The 17095-nt window shown below is 37.9% G+C and overlaps 1 protein-coding gene across 4 annotated transcripts in view; it reads left to right on the top strand.

The window, feature by feature from the left end:
• FAM189A1 (family with sequence similarity 189 member A1) overlaps positions 1-17095 on the top strand; it is a 489761-nt gene that overhangs the window by 444150 nt on the left and 28516 nt on the right. The window lies entirely within an intron of this gene.

The raw sequence follows: 17095 nt of genomic DNA, 5'->3' as shown, positions 1-17095 counted from the left end.
AAGCAGGCTCTAATCTAATTGGTGTTCAGTTCCGAAGCAAAAGAGGTCCATTAAGGGTAATTTCATGAGCAAAAACCCTCCACTGCTCTTTGTCTCCTTGGAGAATTATTTTGCCGTAGGAGATAAGACACAGTAATTGAAGTCAATCAAGGTTAAGCAACATGTGCCCGGCAGTTCCGTGCCAGGGGCCTTTCTTACACTGGGTCAGTATTGGCTTCCAGACCTTCACAGTCAGGCTCATAATTGACAAGAGTGGTTTCACACAGAAGAAGACTCTAAATGGCTTTCCAATGAGTACACCATGTAATGTCGGAAGCCGCAGTGATGTTGGTCTTTTTCTTTTCTGAGATTTCCCTTGCAAACCATTTTACATGAAAACAAAGAAAACACCTCATGGTGCACTGTCATTTTACTTGAGGCATTCTGTCTCACCCCCTCTGAGCCGCCTCTTATGCCACCTTCAAGGGCGTTGGGTCCCATGCCTTCCAGAGCTCCCCCATGTGACTTGAGAGCTCGGGGGTCGGCAGCCATCACTGTGTCCAGCCTCGTGGACGCTCCTTTCTGAAATGACGTGCTTGGACAGTTTCTTGCACCTCTGTTGACCTTCAGCTCTTGACATTGTATTTGGTCTCCTTCAGAGCTTCATTCCACGTGCAGGTCAGGTGCCCCCTTCACTGTGGTGGTCCCTCTCTACTCTCTCTATGCTCACAGGTATAGGTGAGGCCTGGGGCAACTCCATCCTGTCCTCCTTGGGGTCCTAGTCCCTCCAGGGCATTGGCAGGTGTCTTGTGTAGCAAATACAGTTGATTCTCATTATTCGAAGTACTGATATTCTGTAAAGTCATTGCAGAATGACTTTACAGAATTGCAGAATGAGCGAATACTGAACCATTGCTCCTAGAGGAAATACAGGGTTAGGTTCCTGTGAGTCTCTGGTCACAAAATTTTCATCAACGCATCAACACAGAACCTTGCTGTATGTGTCTTTCTATTTAATATAATATTATGGATTCTATTTAATATTTATTGGATTCACGGACCTTGAACTCAAAGCTAACAGCACCAGAAGTCAAGTCTTATTGAAGCTCATCTAGCATTCATATCTTCTGCATGAGGCACAGCACAGCCTCCCTGAACTTTAAGAAACAGCAGACAGGACTCTAGCACCAGACTTGGGAGCCATTCTAAATAGCAAAATTGCCCACAAAAAGCACGAACAAAAAATGTGGCACTAAGTAGGCCATGAAAAGGATACTTGTTTACAGTTTTGAGAGCTGAAACAAGAAGGCAGAACATGTCCTTGTTCAACTTCAGCTGGGAAACATGCACATCAGGCATCTTGAATTTTTTTTGCCGCTATATGCATGTCCTCAAATGACCAGAAAAGTACAGTGGGTGATTTGGGGGGGGGGTCATAAATAAATTTTAGCAAGTGCATGAATTTGTAGATGTGGTACTTATAAATAATGAGGATTGACTATACTTACCTTCCCCAAAGTTATAAAGATATAGTCTCTTCCATTTTCTTCTAGTAGTTCTAGAGTTCTGTTTTTTAGATTTAGATTTTTAAAATTCCCATTGGTGAATGGTTGTATAATAAATCATCATTCTTTATGGATAAACAATTTTCCTAGTACCATTTATCATGCTTTTATCCTTTTTCCTACTGATTTGTCATATGTCAATTTTCCATATATGTGGTTCTTTTTGTGAACTCTTCTGCTCCCTTAGTCTGTTTTTCTGCATTTTATCACTCCACCTTTAAGATAGATCTTGATATCTTGTGGGGGAAGATTCTTCCACCTTGCTTTCTTTAATATCCCTCTAGTATCTTTTAATGCAATAATGGATACAATAGGGGTGCCTGGGTGGCTCAGTCAGTTAAGCATCTGCCTTTGGCTCAAGTCATGCTCTCAGTATCCTGGGATCGAGCCTGGCTTTGGGTCCCTGCTCAGCAGGAAGTCTGCTTCTCCCCCTGCATCTTCCACCCACTCATATGCTCTTGCTCATGCTTTCTCTCTCTCAAATAAAAAAAATAAATATTTAGAAAAATAATAGATACTACAATAGAGTATTCTTTAGATTATAATGCATAATAATAAAATGAACACTTGGAACTCTAGAATATCACCAGTCTTTGGCATCTGTGTGCTTCTCCAGCAAAGGGAACTACCATTTTGAATTTTACACTTTTTGTTCCTTTGTTGTTGTTTTTTTATAGTTTAATCACATAGGCACATATGCCTATATACAATATTGTTTAGTTTTGTGCTTTGTCTTTAGCTTTATAGGTGGCATGTTGCATAATCATTTACTACATTTTTTCCTAAAATTAATCCATGTTGTTGTGTATTGTTGTAATCCATTCATTCTCATGGCTGTGGAACAGTCTATCTGGGAACATAATGCATTCATCACTTCCCCTGTGGAAGGACACTGAGTGGGTCCCAGTTGTTTGCTATTAGTAGAATGGACACATGTGCATATGTCCCATGGTATACATGGTAAGAGCTTCTTACAATAGTTGCTGGAATAGGATTGTTGCAAATATTCAGTTTTAGGAGATGGTGCCACGTTATCTGCCAAAGTGATTGTATCAGTTTCTACTCCCATCAGAAATTTGTTAGAATCCTCATTGATCCACATCACCAGCATTTGGCATTTTTCAATATATTTTGCCAATCTAACAGACATACAAAGGTATTTTATGATCTCAGTTTGATTTCTCAGCTATTGCTGAAGTAGATCATATTTTTAGATAGTTGTCATTTATGTTTCCTTTTTTGAGAATTATCTTTCATGTTTATTGCCTATTTTTCTAATGATTGTCTTTTTAATTGATTTGTATGAGATTTGTTTTTTGTCTCGTTTTAGAAATCCATCCCTATTTTGAAGACATAAAGCTGTTCTCATATATTTATTTCACTTAATTTTTCCTTTCATATTTATGTCTTTCTTCATCCATTTAGAATTGATTTTTGAGTAATATGTATGAATAGCCAATTATTTTAACATTGGTTATTGAATAGTTCATTCTTTCCACAAAAATCTTCTTTGTCCCATCTGTCATGCATCAAGTTCTAATACTTACTTGCATCTTCTTCCAGGCTCACTATTTTGTTTATATGAATGAATCGTTTTCTTTTCTTCCTCCATTCATAACACACTGTCTCAATGACTGTAGTTTCATCATAAGTCTTGATAGCTGGTAGGAATTTAAATTTATAAATGTATCCCAAAGTAAAGCTATTGTTCCCTTCCATGAGTGCTAATATGTAGTCTTTACATTTGATATCCACCACTCCTTCTGCCCTGAGCCTTTCTCTGGATCCCAGGACCCTCCAGGATCCAGCCTCGAGGGCATTCTGGCTGGTACCTTGCCCATGCTGGGCTCCATCTGATTGGCTGTGCTCAAGTTGTACCAGCTGTTAAATCTTTGAAATCTCACATCTGCCTTAACCTATCAAAACTAGGCAAATCTGTTGAACCTTTTAAATAATTTTTAGGTTTACCTATTCATTTTTTTGTCTTTGCATATTAATGCAGTTTTACTGTGTGAATTTCACAAGCCAATAGCAAACTTGGATAATGACTCTTAAAAAACTAATAAGGAACCAGTGTCCTCCAAATCAATCATTGAGTATTTATGCTATTTTTCCATACAAGGGGAGATAAAAGAAGTGAAGTCCAAATTTGTACCTTTATAAGAGTTGACCCTTAGGTGAGATGGTTTAGGCAACCAAAAGCTGCAAAAAAGAAATGTTTAAAAAAAATCTGTTAGTTCAGTCAACTCTATTCATCATTCATAATTGTGCTTCCATTTTTTAATATTTCCTTAAATATAAACATAGCTGTTCTGTACTCCATGTTTCTAAGAAGTCTAGTATTTGAACTCCTTTAGAATCTAAATCTGAAGTTTATTCTTTCTGATGCCTCCCACTGGTGGGTGGTTCATGTCCTCATATATAGGATGATTTCTGATTGAGAACTCCTATCTGCTTGATCTTAATGAATCGGAATTCTGTGGACCTAAACTGAGGACTGTTTCCTCCAAAAACAATTCATCTTTGCTTGTTCTAGAAGCCTGGAACTGCTGCACATTTTAGTTTCTTTCAAGGTCTGAGTTTAATTCTGGAGTTTCTATTCAATTGACCCTTTTTACTGCTAACCCAAAGAACCAGATCTGAGTGCTGGTGTTAGCACTTACCTTCAGCACAGTCTTGCTCTCTGCTCACATTTTCCAGCTCCAGTTTTGGTTCATAGGTTGGTCCTTAAATTTGGAAAGAGGAGTGGAAATGAAGTCTTTGGAGATCTCCTCTATTTTCTGCAAGGTCAGCAATGCATCAAGAACAATACATTGTTTGGAATCTGTTCTGAAGCAGGAGGGCCCCATCCCAGGAAATCTGCTAACCATACTACCTGAAGTGGAAGTCTGCCATAGCTATTCTTGGTCTTGTGCTCTGCTGTCTGGACTTTAGAGTCATCCTGTCAGTCTGTGCACACATACACAGAACCTTGTAACAGTATTTATTGGGATTCCATCAGGTTTCTAAATTAATTTGTAGAGAATTAACATGTTAATGAGTCTTCCTATGACACCATTTGTTACTTCTCAATATATTATCATTTCATCCATTTTTCTATATTCTTGAGTATTTTTTGTTGCTACTATAAAAATCATACTTTTTAACAAAGATTTATTTATTTGGTGTTCTTAGAGAGCAAGAGAGAGAACACAGGAGCAGGGGGTGGGGAAGAGGGAGAGGGAGAGAGAATCTCAAGCAGGCTTCCCACTAAGCACAGAGCCCAACTTAGGGCTCAGTCTCATGACCCTGAGACTATGACCTGAGCTAAAAATCAAAGAGTCAGATGCTCAACTGACTGGGCCACCCAGGTGCCCTTAAATCACATCTTGTAAAAAAGTTATTTTTCCTTTTTGTTGCTGGTATATGAGAATATAATTATAATTGTGTGTGTTGATCTTATACCCAGCAACATTGCTCAATGATCCTACTTAATTTAAACATTTGAAAATGTTGGGTTTTATATGTAAATAATCATATCATATGGAAATAGTGGCAGTTTTTCTTCTTTTGTAACTCTGTACAATTTGCTTCTTTTTAGTGTCTTATTCTAATGGTTGAGATCTGCTAAATGGTGTTGAACAGAAGTGATAATGGTAGCCATCCTTATCTCCTTCCTGATATTTGCTATAGGGCTTCTTAAATTAAGGGAGCATTCATCTATTTCTAGTTATTGGGAGCTTTTAAAGTAGTGTTGAAATAGCAACTGATGTTTTGCACTATTGAGATTAAATATGGTTTTTCTCATTCAATGTGGTGAATTACATTAATAGATTATCTTATGTTAAAACACCCTTAGAAGAATAAAACAAACTTGTCATAATGTTTGTTTTTTTTTTTTTTAAGTAGGCTTCATGCCCAGTGTGGAGCCCAATGCAGAACTTGATCTCACAATTCTGAGACCAAGACCTGCTCTGAGATCAGAAGTCAGATATTCAACTGACTGAGCCACCCAGGTGCCCCTCATAATGCATTTTTTAATATGTTATTGGATTTAGTTTTTCAGTAATTTGCTTAGCATTTTTATCTTTAGGTTCACAAGGAAGAAGTTTCCTCTTGTTCTTTTCGTATCCAGATTTGTTTTCTTCGTTTTTTTTTTTTAACAGCCAATTATCTCAACACAAGTTATGTAATGTACCATCATTATAATAAGAATCTGTATCTAGGCTCTCCTGTTTCCTTATCAGTGCAACACTATTCTGTGATTGCAAATGTATGGTATGTTTTAAGATATGCAAAGCCCCTCTCCTTTTCCAAAGATTTCTTGACAACACCTGTTTATTTTTTCTTTCATATAAATATACAGTTATGTTTTGTTTGACATTGTTTTAAAGCTAAAGGTTAATTAGCTTTAAATCACAGTTAAGTTTTAGAAATTCAGAATTTATAGGAAAAATACATGTTATAAAGGAATATATAGGAAAGATGTATTTTATAAAACATATACATACCGTCAGAACTACATTTTATGTAAGCCTCTTGGTAACCACAAAGAAAATACCTATAGAAGTTAAAAGAAAAAGAGAGAGGAATCAAGACCTATCACTACAAAAATCAGAAGACTGGAATACAAAAGAAGACCGTGTGAGAGAGAGAAAAGAACAAAGGCCTGTAAGACAAACAGAACACAGTTAACAAAATGGCATTAGTAAGTCTTTCCCTATCAATAATTACTTTAAATCTAAATGGACTAAATCCCCAATAAAAAGATAGAGAGTGACTGAAGGGATAAAAAAATGAATATTCATCTCTGTGCTAGGCAAGAAACCCACTTTAGATTCAAGGACACACATAGGTTCAAAGCAAAGGGATGAAAAGGAATATTCCATGAAAATGACAACCAAAGAAAGCAGGGGTGGCTATACTTATATCAGACAAGGTAGACTTTAAGTCAGAAACCGTTTATAGACAAGGGTCATTGATAAAAGTCAATTCAACAGGAAGATATATCGGTTGTAAATATATATGCACTCAACATCACAGCATCTATGTATATAAATTAATATTGACATATTTGAAAGGAGAAATCAGCAAAACAATAATGGTAGACTTCAATATGTCACTTTCAATAATGAAAGAACATCCAGACAGAAAATCAATAAAGAAGCAGTGGATTTGAATAAAATAGACCTAACAGACACATACAGAGCTTTTCATTCATCAGTACAAGAACACACGGAACATTCTCCAGGAGATTACATGTTAGGGCACAAAACAAGTCTTAACAAACTTAGGAAGATTGAAATCCTTCCAAGCATCTTTTCTGACCATGATAAAATGAAACTAGAAATCAGTAATGGCAGGGAAACAGGAAAATTCACAAATATGTGGAAACTAACATGCTCTTAAACAAACACTGGGTGAAGGAGAAAAATCCTAAAAGGAAATTTTGAAAAAAATTAATACAATATACAAAGATACATGTATGTGCTTATGTACATACACGCACACACATAGGTAGAGAAACCTATTTTTTACCTGATTACCCTTTCTTGAATTTCAGGAACATTAAAGATTATTTTCTTGATCTTAAAATTTGATAGAATTGTAAGAAAATAATTAGTCTGCGAATTATAGTTATTTATATAGTTATCTAAGCAATTTATATCCACCAACTAGAAACTAAAAGCAGTTGCTTCAGAGGGCAGAGGAGCAGTTTTGAATTACCAAATAAGGCGCAGTTCTGTACCATTGTGGAGAGTGTAAATCTCTTCATAAGTCCTTGCTCAAAGTTAAAAGTGCCATTGAACAAACAGCACATATTGTATGAGAAGCAAACCTGTCTTCTTCTAGTAGCATTTGTGTTATTGATGGTGCCTGAGAGACCAGAGCAAGGCCAAAATTCACTTAAATTTGTAGGGATCCTAAGTAGAATGTTTGCATCTTGAAATAATAACTTTCACAGATTCCTCCATGAATCACTTACCTTCTCCATATGACAGCCTAATTTTCACTGTATTCAGTATATCACAGATATCAGTATATCACAGACCACAGTATTGAATACTGTGATCAGTATTCAAGCCAGCCACGAAGACCTCTGTCTGCAAGAACTACTTTCTATGGAGACAAATTAAATGGCCTGGGATATGTTCCAGGATGTGCTCATCACTTGAGAAATTTTATGGAAAATAGAAGTCACAAATTTTAAACACACATACACACACACACACACACACACACACAGACCATACTACCATCAAGAGTTCTTGTACAGAATCTTGCTTATCCTTTAATTTATATGGGTGATGGTGAATTTTTCTCTGTGTGTGGTTGGAAATTTGGAAAGTCAACATATCATTTCCTTCCAGTCTGAATTTAAAATTCAGAAGAGAACAATGAAATATCCCCTACATTTTCAAACAAATATTTACTAGTTGCTTATTTCGAATGAGGTATTCTACTATAGAAATAACAGAAGACCGGTTCTCTACTCTTGCTGTCCTCTCAAAATGATATTGGCAATACATTGTCAGGAGCTGTGCAGGGTCTGAGATTTTTACCTGCTTTCAAGCTAACAAAGTGGCCTGTTAGAGTTTACTGTTACTTCTGTGGTAGAAGACACAAGACGCCCTGGTTCAGAGGCAAAGGATAGTATTACTTATGGCAAAAGTATTGCCAGAGATTTATGTTGGTTTTTGTCAGTTCCCTCTGCTCCCCAAGTCTCTTGGAACAATGCTAATTGTCCATCACAGATGCCTACACAATCAGTGGACCACATTATGGGAGAGAAACATTGAGCCTGGAGAATTTACTGCATCTGTAATAAGCCCATGTTTTGTCTAGGAGCAATGCTACCTCTTTCCTCAAGGTTGCTTGTTGTAAACAAAAGACTGAGCAGTGGGAGGGGTAAAGAGGAGTCAAGGTTTATCTTCTTAACCTGCCCAGCAGGAACTTACAGGCATGCTCAGGGCCTATGGCAGATTGCCTCTCCCAATATAGATCTGCATTAAGTGCCAGGTAATAGTCCATGACCAGGGTCTAACATCACAGTGCAATAAAGAATATATGGTGCAGGCCACCCTGTGGGTTCAAAGGAGGAAATATTCCTTGAGATATCAGCTGTTGGAGAAGACACTGAAGGAAATGAGATTCAACATGAACCTTGAAAGTGGAGTCACATCTGGATCCAAAAGGCAAAGAAGCATAAGAAAGAATTATAATTAGAGGAGACTTTTAAATACTCCACTAGGTAGGGTCCATCAGAGAATGAGTGGTTGGGAAGCTGGGGTAAGTTACCCAGGAACGTGTGTGTTAATGAAGGCCTGAGTTGGACAGGCACTGGATTTGGGAGGGGAGGGACATGGAAAAGCCCTACAGAGGATGCTTCAGTTCAAGCTGGTGACATGAGAACAACCCGTCCAGAATTTTGAAGTCTTCATATAATTGCTTCATGTTCAAAGCAGAACAATCTAATTGGGAGTGTATCTTGTGTTTTAATGCGGGAGGTTCTAAGCTCTGGAAGTCACCAATCTTGGACCTACCCACCTGGAACACAGAGCAGGATGTCCACAAGCATAGTTTCTTTTGTTATGCTCCCCACTGCTTTCACCTGCCTTTTCTAACATCCTGCTTTTCTTTTTTTTTCCTTTTTTTTTTTTAAAGATTTTATTTATTTATTTGACAGAGAGAGACCACAAGTAGACAGAGAGGCAGGCAGAGAGAGAGAGAGGGAAGCAGACTCTCTGCTGAGCAGAGAGCCCGATGCTGGCCTCGATCCCAGGACCCTGAGATCATGACCTGAGCCGAAGGCAGTGGCTTAACCCACTGAGCCACCCAGGAGCCCTAACATCCTGTTTTTCTACATTGGAGTCCCATTCCTGCCATGAAAGACTCATTAAGACAGACATCCTTGCATTGAGTAATTGATAAGTTTCAATAGGATAATTCTGATAAAGCCCTACGACCATCCCTTAATTACAACACACAAAATTACTGTTGGCTATGGTCTCATCCCTTAGTTTTTATGCTAAGAGCCTTTCCTCACCTTCCATCATTACACTTTGACTGATAATGGTCTCCTATGGGATCTCTTTCTTTATGCAAAGAAAGAAAAAAACACGTAGGGGGAAAAAAAAACTGGAATGAATGTAACTGAAATGAATGTAAGACAGTTCGTCCTCTGGACAACAGTAAATTTTATTAGCGTAAGTATCCCTGATGGCTGGCAGCAAAACTTAGCATCCACAGTGAAGACCTGCCTTGTTTTCACACTTGCCATTTTGAATGACCTTATAAAAATATTTTATAGAACATGGATTTCAGTACTTGCAGAAGATTCTCTGATAAAGCTGTCAAAGGGCAGAAGTAAAGGCATTATTTAAGCCAGAAAGAGAATTCCAAAGGAACACATAAGCATAATTTCAGGTGGTGTGCCATTATCTAGGAAAAAAAAAAAGAAAAAGGAAGAAAGAAAAGCCAAGCATTTTAACAGCTGGAAGAAGGGGGAAAAGAGTCTTTGGTGTATATTTCAAATGAATACACTCCATGAAACATAAAGCAGCACTTGCCTCATGAGGCATATTCAAAAAAAGTTGTGATCTGTGTTGTGTTTTTTTTTTTTTCTGTGAGTAGTTTTATTTGGTTGCAAATGAAAGCATATACAAAATTAATGTTCTTTTCGGAAAGGCGTTTGTTTTAATGACAGTGGAATATATGGTCAATAAAGTTGAAATTTTTAGATTGAGGACAAAATCAAGGGTATTGATTATATTTTTGATTATGGTCCATTAAGAGATGTCACTATATTGGTTCTAGTTTTGAATTGCCCCCTGAGAGATATCACATATATATATATATGTGATATATATATATATATATATATATATATATATATATATATACACACACACACACACATACATATATATCTATATATATAGTTTCTATGTACTATCTCGGGTTATTCTCTGATGTATCTTTAAGGTGAGAATTGTAATTTCATCCAAGAATGCCCTCTTCTCTAGGAAGTCTAGAGCAGCACCCTAATACTCTGCAGTCTGGTGGGGGAGAAGAAAATGAGTAAACCCAGGCCATCAGGTGTATCAGGGGCACCCACAGGGGAAGGAACATCTTGATTCTGTAGGGATGACACCTAGTCTGCATCTCCCATCCTGATCTCCATCATGAGCCCTAGACCCACCTTTCCAACTGGTCATGAACATCTCTGTGGGCAGGTCCCTGGCAACCAGCTTTACATGTCACAGACCACATTGGTTATTGGCCTGTGAAGACTGCCCCTTTCCCTCAGGCCCCTGGCACACTGCTGGCATCATGCTCCCACTTACAACTTATGCCTCAGGGTCATTTCCTTTCTTCTCCCTTATCCCCGTCTGTGCCCAACCAATGACCATGCTCTGCTGGTTTCAGCTTTCAAGTCATTCTCAGACTCCCCGTCTCCATGCTTCCTTCATGTGCTCTGGCTTCAACCCTCTGTAGCAGGGGTGAGATGATCACCCCCATGCTGCCAGTCTCTCATTTCAACACATATTTACTGAGCACCTGTTAAATCCTGGCCTCTGTGCTTGGCCCTACCAAAAGGTGTCTCTCTCAATCATTTGTGACAATAGGCCGCATTCTCTTTCCCAACATCAACACATCTTCAGAGGTATCTCATCACTTAGAAAATAAAACCCAAGCTCCTTAGACTCTTGCCAGCCATATCTGTGCATGTGCTTTAACACCGCTGAGCTCCCATCCTGCTCCATCCTTAGTGGCTACAGGAGCAGGGAAGACACTTGAGATGGCCACAGTAATATTGCACAGATTACTTAAGCAGTTGTCTAAGCCCTGCTACAACCACTTAGGAAATGGAAACCAGAAAGTTACCAAGACCTTTTGGCCAAGATGGAAGTATAGGAACTAGATTTAGATTCCCACTTGAAACAACTCCCCACTTTCCCAGCCAAAAGAAACCAAAATAGACAGAATATGAAGACATATCGGGCAACTAGGGACCATGATCCTGAGATATGGTCAACAAATGAGTTGAGCCCTATGGCAGCCCCAACTTATAGCTTCAAAAGCCTCCAGGTCACAGCACAGGGATGGAGAGCTCAGGAGGATCCCTACAGACTCCCAGAGTTGGGAACACAGATCTAAGAGTCCTAGGGAGACGAAAACCTGGAGACTAGAGTTCCTAGGCCTGAGTAATAGAAGGGAGAGAACTCTGGGATCTTCAGAGGATCCCCCTGAAGTATTCAGCTAGATAGTGATTAGCGCATGCATGGGAAGAAACTGTCTTAGAAAAGAACCACAGAAAAAGGTTTAGAAACAGTGTGTGATGCAGGTCTGAGAGAAGCCCATGTGCCCATATTGTTCAGAGTGCCCAGAACACTCTTACTTCAGGAGTGGGGAATAATTAGCCATATACTGAACCCTGCCCAGTTCTGCCTAACAAATCTTATAAACAAGACTCTTCTGTGTCTTCACATTGTCATTGGATGATTTAACCTTGGGGATATATTTAAACACGCTATGTTAACTTTGTCCCCTATAATATTATCATAATCATCTTCCTCTTGGCTATTAGACAAGGAAACTTTGAGAACAAATGAACAGGGAAAGGGCTTGCAGAGACTTTGTGATCACAATAATTTACAGGAGATTGGGGAACCATTTTAAAGAATGGTATAGATTAGAATATATGGGTTCCTGTATCTATGAGTAAATAGATCCTGGGATCTCCAAGACAAGAAAGTCATTTGGACACATACCTAATGCATCTATGAAGCATTCAGTGAGGAAATACAGTGATATTTCCCATCTCGTCTTGAGGATTTGTCAACCCCTTAGTTAGATTATTAAAACTAGCCTATTAAATACCACTGTCTTCAGGTGAAAGATCCATTTTTCCTGATAGCTTTTTGAGTATGTACAATATTTTGTATATTTTTGCCTGAATAAGTTTGTATGACTAAGATTGAATTAGAGAACATATCATTACAGGCATAACTTCTTTTATTATGCTTCATTTTATTGCACTTCTCAGATACTGTGTTTTTTATACATTGAAGGTTTGTGGCAACCCTGCATCAAGCAAGTCTATTGGCATCATTTTCCCAGCAGCATTCACTCATTTCATGTCTCTGTTACATTTTGGCAATTCTCACAACACTTCAAACTTTCATTATTATTATATTTGCTATGGTGACCTATGAGCAGTTATCTCTGATGTTACTATTATGATAGTTTCTGGGCATCACAAACCATGCCCGTACATAAATGGTGAACTTAGTTGATAAATATATATGTATTCTGACTGCTCCACTGACCAGCCATTTCCCGGCTCATTTTGACTAGAGCTGATTAAGCTTAGTGAAAAGCTCGTGTTGAAAGTTGAGATAGGCCAGAAACTAGGCCTCTTGCACCAGTTATCCAGTTTGTGAATACAAAGGAGAAGTTCCTGAAGGAAATTAAAAGTGCTACTCCAGTGAACACATGAATGATCAGAAAGCAAAACTTCCTTATTGCTGATATGGTGAATGTTCCAGAGGTCTGGATAGAGCAGATCAGCCACAACATTCCTTTAAGCAAAAAGCCTAATCCAGAGCCAGGCCCTAAATCTTTTCAGTTCTGCAAAGGTTGAGAGAGATGAGGAAGCTTCAGAAGGAAAGTTTGAAGCTAGCAGCAGTTGCTTCATGAGGTTTAAGGAAAGAGGCTCTCTTCATAACATCAAAGTACAAGATGAAGCAGCAGGTGCTGATGGAGAAGCTACAGCCAGTCATCCAGGAGATCTAACTCAGATAATTAATTAATGTGGTGACGCTCAACAGTAGACTTTCAATATAGGCAAAACAACCTCCTACTGGAAGGAGATGCCATCTGGGACTTCTATAGCTAGAGAAAAAAAGTTGATGCCTGGCTTCAAAGATTCAGAAGACAGACTGACTCTGATACAGATGTACAATGAAATTAATGTTTTCTTGACTGTTAACATCCATTCTGTAGCCTACAGGCCAAGGAGTAATTTTGCCTTTCGAGTCTTGTTTTTTAAGAAATACATTTCCTGCAAATCAAAACCACAGTGAGGTACCACCCCACACCTGTCAGAATGGCTGAGATCAGAAATACAAGAAACAATAAGTGTTGGTGAGGATGTGGAGAAAAAGGAACCCTCTGGCACTTTTGGTAGGAATGGAAACAGGTGCAGCCACTCTGAAAAACAAAACAATATGGAGGTTCCTCATAAAGTTAAAAATAGAACTACCCTATGACCCAGTAATCACACTACTGGGAATTTAACCAAATAATACAAAAACACTAATTCAAAGGGGTACACAATTCATTAGTGTAGCCCTATGTTTATAGAAACATTATTTACAGTAGCCAAATTATGGAGGCAGCCCAAGTGCCCATTGATAGATGAATAGATAAAGAACATATGGTGTGTGTATATGCAATGGAATATTACTCAGCCATTAAAAATGAGATCTTGCCATTTGGAGTGACATGGATGGAGCTGAAGAGTGTAATGTTAAGCTAAAGAGTCAGTCAGAGAAAGGCAAATACCATATAATTTCACTCATATGTGGTATTTAAGAAACAAAGCAAATGACCAAAGAAAAAAGAGAAAGACAAACCAAACCAAGAAACAGACTCTTAATTATAGAGAACAAACTGATGGTTACCATAGGGGAGGTGGGTGGGAGGATGGGTGGAAGAGGTGATGGGGATTAAGGTGGACACTTGTCATGATAAGCACTGGGTGGTGTATCAAATTTTTAATCACTATATTGTACATCTAAAACTAATATCACTGTATGTGAACAATACTAGAATTACAATAAAAAATAAAGTATTTTTCAGAACAATAAAAAAAAGAAATTTCATAAGCTTCTATATAGCATCTATAGACTATGATTCCTCTAATGGATCTGTGCAAAGTCAACTGAAAACCTTCTGTAAAGAATCACCATTCTAGATACCATTAAGAACATCCATAATTCACAAGAAGAGGTCAAAATATCAATACATACATCTGTTTGGAAGAAACTGATTTAGCCCTCCTGGATGACTTTGACAGGTTCAGATCTTCAGTGGAGGGAATAATTGCAGTTGTGGTAGAAACAGCCACAGAACTAAAATTGGAGGTGGAGCCTGAAGATGGGACTGGATTGCTGCCCTCTAATGAAAAAAAACTTGAGTGAAGGAGGAGTTTATTTTTATGAATGAACAAAGAAAGGATTTCTTGAGATGGAATCTACTCCTGGAGAAGATGCTGTGAAGATTGGTGAAATGTTAACAAAGGATTTAGAATAGTACATCAACTTAGCTGATGAAGCAGAGATGGAGTTTGAGAGAACTGATTGACTCCAATTTTGAAAAAATTTCTTTGGATAAAATGCTATCAAACAGCATTACATGCTATGGAGAAATATTTCATGAAAGGAAGAATTAATCAATGCAGCAAACTGGTTGTCTTACTTTAAGAAATTGCTTCAGCCACCTCAGCTTTCAGCAACTGTTACCCTAATTAGTCAGCAGACATCAACGGGGAGGAAAAACCCTCTACCAGTAAGATGATTACTACTTGCTGAAACCCCAGGCAATGTTTAGCACTTTTTAGCAATACAGTATTTTAAAATTAAGGTATGCACATTTTTTAGATATAATGCTATTGCACACTTAATAGACAGCAGTATAGCATAAACATAACTTCTATATACACCAGGAAACCAAAAAATGCATTTGATTCACTTTACTGCAATATTTGTTTTATTGCAATGATCTGGAACACAACCTCAAATATCTACAAGGTATTCCTGTATCATTTTTGTGACTCATGCTTATTTTTAGAGAATAAATTTCCTAAAGAGCAATGAATTGTACTTGGAGAGTTAAAACTCCACAAAATTCAACAAGACAAAGATAGCTGTTCTCACCATCTCATTCATCTTCTTATTCATAAACTTGAAATTCTAGCTAGTGCTATAAGGCAAGAAAAAATTAAAAAGCATACAAATTGGAAAAAAGGAAATAGATACTTGCATATGACCTCATTGTCTACATAAATCCCAAGGTCACAAGATACCAGATAAATATACAAATATAAACCACATTTCTATATCTAGCAATGAACATGTCAAGATTAAAAGTAGAAACACAAAAATAAACCTCAACCTAACCCATACTTTATTCAAAAATTACCTCAGAGTGAATCACACACTTAAATGTTAAAATGTGAAAAGACGAGCTGTGGGGATCTGGCGTTGTGGCTCCTGCATGAAAACCGTCGCTGGTGGCGCCTGGACCTACAACACCACTTCTGCTGTCACAGTAAAGTCTGCCATCAGAAGACTGAAGGAGTTGAAAGACCAGTAGAAGCGCCGCCATTTGAAACATTGCTAGCCTATAATAAATGGGTCAATTTATGTAACAACATTTAAAAAAAAAACTTTCGAAAAAGGTATAGGAGAAAATCTTGACACCAAAAGCATGAGCCATAAAAACAAAAATTGGTAAGCTGGACCTTATGTATATGAAACTTTTGTTTTGTGAAAACTTATGCGAAGAGGATGAAAAGCTACAGACTGGGAAAAATATTTGCAAACAACATACCTGACAAAAGACCAAGACCTAAGACACATAAAGGACTCTCAAAATTCATAAAAAAGCAAATGGTTCTATTGGAAAATGGGCAAATGATACAAATAGGCACTTCACCAAAGAGGATATACAGATCAAATGAGCACACAAAAAGATATTCAGTATCACTAGCCATTAAGAAACTTCAAATTAAAACCAGTATCATTAAAAAATGATATTGGTATATCATTACACACCTATCAGAATGGCTAAAATAAAAATAGTGATATCAAACATGGGCAAGAGAGCAGAAAAGCTGGATCATGCATACATTTCTGGTAGGAACATAAAATGGTTCAGTCACTCTGGAAAACAATGTGGCAGTTTCTTATAAAACCAAGCATTTAGTTACCCTATGACCTAGCAATTGTATTCTTGGACATTTTCCCCAGGGAAATAAAAACTTACATGAACACAAAGACCTGTACACGAATATTCATGGCAGCTTTATTTGTAATAGCCCCAAACTGAAAGCCACACAGATATTTCTCATCTGGTGCCTGATTAAGCAAACTCTGGTACATTCACCATGAAATACTGCTCAGTATTAAAAAGGAATGATCTGCTGACACGTGAAACAATGTGGATGAATCTTGATGGAATCACTATGAGTGAAAAAAGCCAATTTTGAAAGGTTACATGCTATATGATTCCACTTGTGTACCATTCTTGAAAGGACAAAATTATAAAAATGGAGGCCAGACTAATGGTTGATAGGGGTTGGTAATGGGATGGAGCTGGAGCAAGGGAGAGAAGTACGTGTGTCTCTAAAAGGTCAACATGGGGCGGGGATCCTCATGGTGACCGAAATGTTCTGTGTCTTGACTGCATCACCGTCAATCCTGGTTGTGATATTTCACTATGGTTTTTACAAGATGCTACCGTGGAGGAAACTGGGCATAGGGTCTGGAGGGCTTCTCTGTATT

This window comes from Neovison vison, chromosome 13 (genome assembly GCF_020171115.1).
Source record: "Neovison vison isolate M4711 chromosome 13, ASM_NN_V1, whole genome shotgun sequence".
In the NCBI taxonomy this organism is placed as follows: Eukaryota; Metazoa; Chordata; class Mammalia; order Carnivora; family Mustelidae; genus Neogale; species Neogale vison.
Note: the sequence above shows the minus strand (reverse complement) of the source record. Positions and strands in the feature narration are given on the sequence as shown.